Source organism: Sinocyclocheilus anshuiensis, unplaced genomic scaffold (genome assembly GCF_001515605.1).
Source record: "Sinocyclocheilus anshuiensis isolate Anshui unplaced genomic scaffold, SAMN03320099.WGS_v1.1 scaffold3192, whole genome shotgun sequence".
In the NCBI taxonomy this organism is placed as follows: domain Eukaryota; kingdom Metazoa; phylum Chordata; class Actinopteri; order Cypriniformes; family Cyprinidae; genus Sinocyclocheilus; species Sinocyclocheilus anshuiensis.
In genome coordinates, this window is record NW_015548376.1 from 116,015 (window position 1) to 118,525 (window position 2,511).

The 2,511-nt window shown below is 35.9% G+C and overlaps 1 protein-coding gene across 2 annotated transcripts in view; it reads left to right on the forward strand.

Moving 5' to 3' along the window:
• Positions 1-2,511, forward strand: part of pacsin2 (protein kinase C and casein kinase substrate in neurons 2) — a 16,903-nt gene that overhangs the window by 885 nt on the left and 13,507 nt on the right. The window lies entirely within an intron of this gene.

Consider the following 2,511-nt stretch of genomic DNA (forward strand, 5'->3'; position numbering starts at 1 on the left):
TGTGTGAGAGTGAGTGTGTGTGTGTGAGTGTGTGTGAGAGTGAGTCTGTGTGTGTGTGAGAGTGAGTGTGTGTGTGTGAGTGTGTGTGAGAGTGAGTCTGTGTGTGTGTGAGAGTGAGTGTGTGTGTGTGAGTGTGTGTGAGAGTGAGTCTGTGTGTGTGTGAGAGTGAGTGTGTGTGTGTGAGTGTGTGTGAGAGTGAGTCTGTGTGTGTGTGAGAGTGAGTGTGTGTGTGTGTGTGTGTGTGTGAGGGAGAGCGCGGCAGGGCAGGGCGGGGCGCGTTCACTCCCACGGCTTCCTCTGAGGCTTTCGCAGTTCGGTTTTACACTGCTGCTAAGTTTAGTTGTGTTTAACTTGGTTAGTTTGGTTTCCTTCAAGTCAGTCCAGAAGTGAGAAGCTGCTGACTCTGAGGTTGTTGTCACGAGTGAAGCCGCCTGCCACAGTGACGTCACAGGTGTGTGCGCGGATTCAGCCTTACAAATGTCACTCACAACAGGTTTTATCATCACTGTCATTTATGAAAGCCTTTTCAGTGGTTAGTTGGTGTGTGTGTGTGTGTGTTCTGTAGTGTGTGTTCTGTAGTGTGTGTGTGTGATATCGATAATGATAATTAGACGATATTTTGCTGAGTGTGTTATTGTGCTGATATCTCCAGACACCTAAAGGTTTTCATATTCTTCATATTTTGTGTGGTCAGTTCACACTGATAGAAATGAATCTGTTCCAATAAGTTTACATTTATTTTTACCTTTTATGGGCATTTTTACCTTTATAAAGCCATTTTTCTGAAAATGTGCATTATCTTTTGAGTCAAATTCTTACATTTAATCGGTGAGAAGACATTTGGTCTGTTAACAAGCAAATGAAATCAGTATCAACACAATTCATCTCTGCAGCGCAGAGGAAACACAGGAGCTGCGTCTGAAGAGGCGTTTAGATGTGTTTACACAGTTTAATACAGGACATGAATGCTTTAACCTGCAGTTACAAATACATAAATAATGTTTTGATATATTAAACATAAAAGGTTGAATACTGTTATTTGAAAGTATTTAAATAAAATAAATAAAAACTAGTAGTGCCAGCAGGTGGCAGCAAGTCACTGTTAATAAGTGAGTCATTGCGATTGAACCAAAAATAAAAAAATCAATATTACATTTGTAATCATGGTAATTTTTTGGAGAAAAACGGCACTTTTGTGTGATACTGATTAACTCTATGCAGTGAAAGAACACTAGTCTAGACTTCATCACGTAATGCGTGCACTCTGTAGCTTATCGAGTATCAAAATGCAATTGAGATTTTATCGCAGACGATATATACGAGATTTAACACCGCTGGATGATTCAATCACATTAGATTGCACACTGAATTTGGCAGCACTAAAATATAAAAATAAAACTGAAAATTGCAGGGCTATTATTGTTAACTAAAACTAAAACCTAAAATCATTACTTGAAACGAAACGCACACGACGACTCGAACCCAGCTTGTTTTGCCAAAAACAGACGGAATCGTTACATTCTCAATTGATTACCACCGGCTCTGATTATAAATTTATACAGAATCGTAAATGCAGGAAAATTAAAAGAGACAACACAGAATTTCTGAACAAAAAAACATTTTATAGGCCACCATTATTGAAAAGAAATTGTCATAAATTATTAAACTTAAAGTTTTGTGAATTCAATTGATTAGATGTGCATCTAAATTAATACATTTAAATTAAATCATTAAAATAGAAATCAGAATGATTAAAACAGAAAACACAGAACTTAGAAAAAACAATAAAACAAATTTAATAGGTATACGACGTATACAAGTTTCATAATTTCAGTGAATTAGACATTACTTTTTGATTTAAAAATACATTTTCACATCGAAATGGAATCCAGGAAAATAAAATAAAACAGAAAACTCAGAATTTGGGGAAAAAATAAAACTGATTTAACTGCGCCCTTAAATATATATATATATATAAAACTTTTCATACATTTTTTTTTTTAATTCATATAAGTTTCATGATTTCAGTTAATTTGACATTCTTTTCTATTGCTACAATTCAACTTTACTATTAAAATTAAAAACCACAGAGTTTGGGGGAAAAAAAAAAAGATTTCACTGGGTCCTAAAAATAATGTTTGTTAAACTTTTAATTTAGTGATTGTTTAATGCTAAAGTATTTTTTCAAATTTGTAATGATTTTTAGGACGCTACAATTACATTTGAGCATTAAACTGTGCTTTGTGAAAACAGCAGTGATTTGATAGAGCTGTGCTGAGTGTGTAGTGTGTAACGACATGATGATGACAGGAGGAACGTCAGTGTGTGTGTGTGTGTGTGTGTGTGTGTGTGTGTGTGGTTCAGTGGTGTGTGTAACTGCATCAGTGTGTTGTTGGATGATAAAGCATGTTTGACTTTGTTGTTCTCGCTCTGTTCAGTGAAACACAGTGAAGCTGCAGCTGTCATTGACCAGCAGTTTCTCGCTCACTCGCACACACACTCTCACTCACA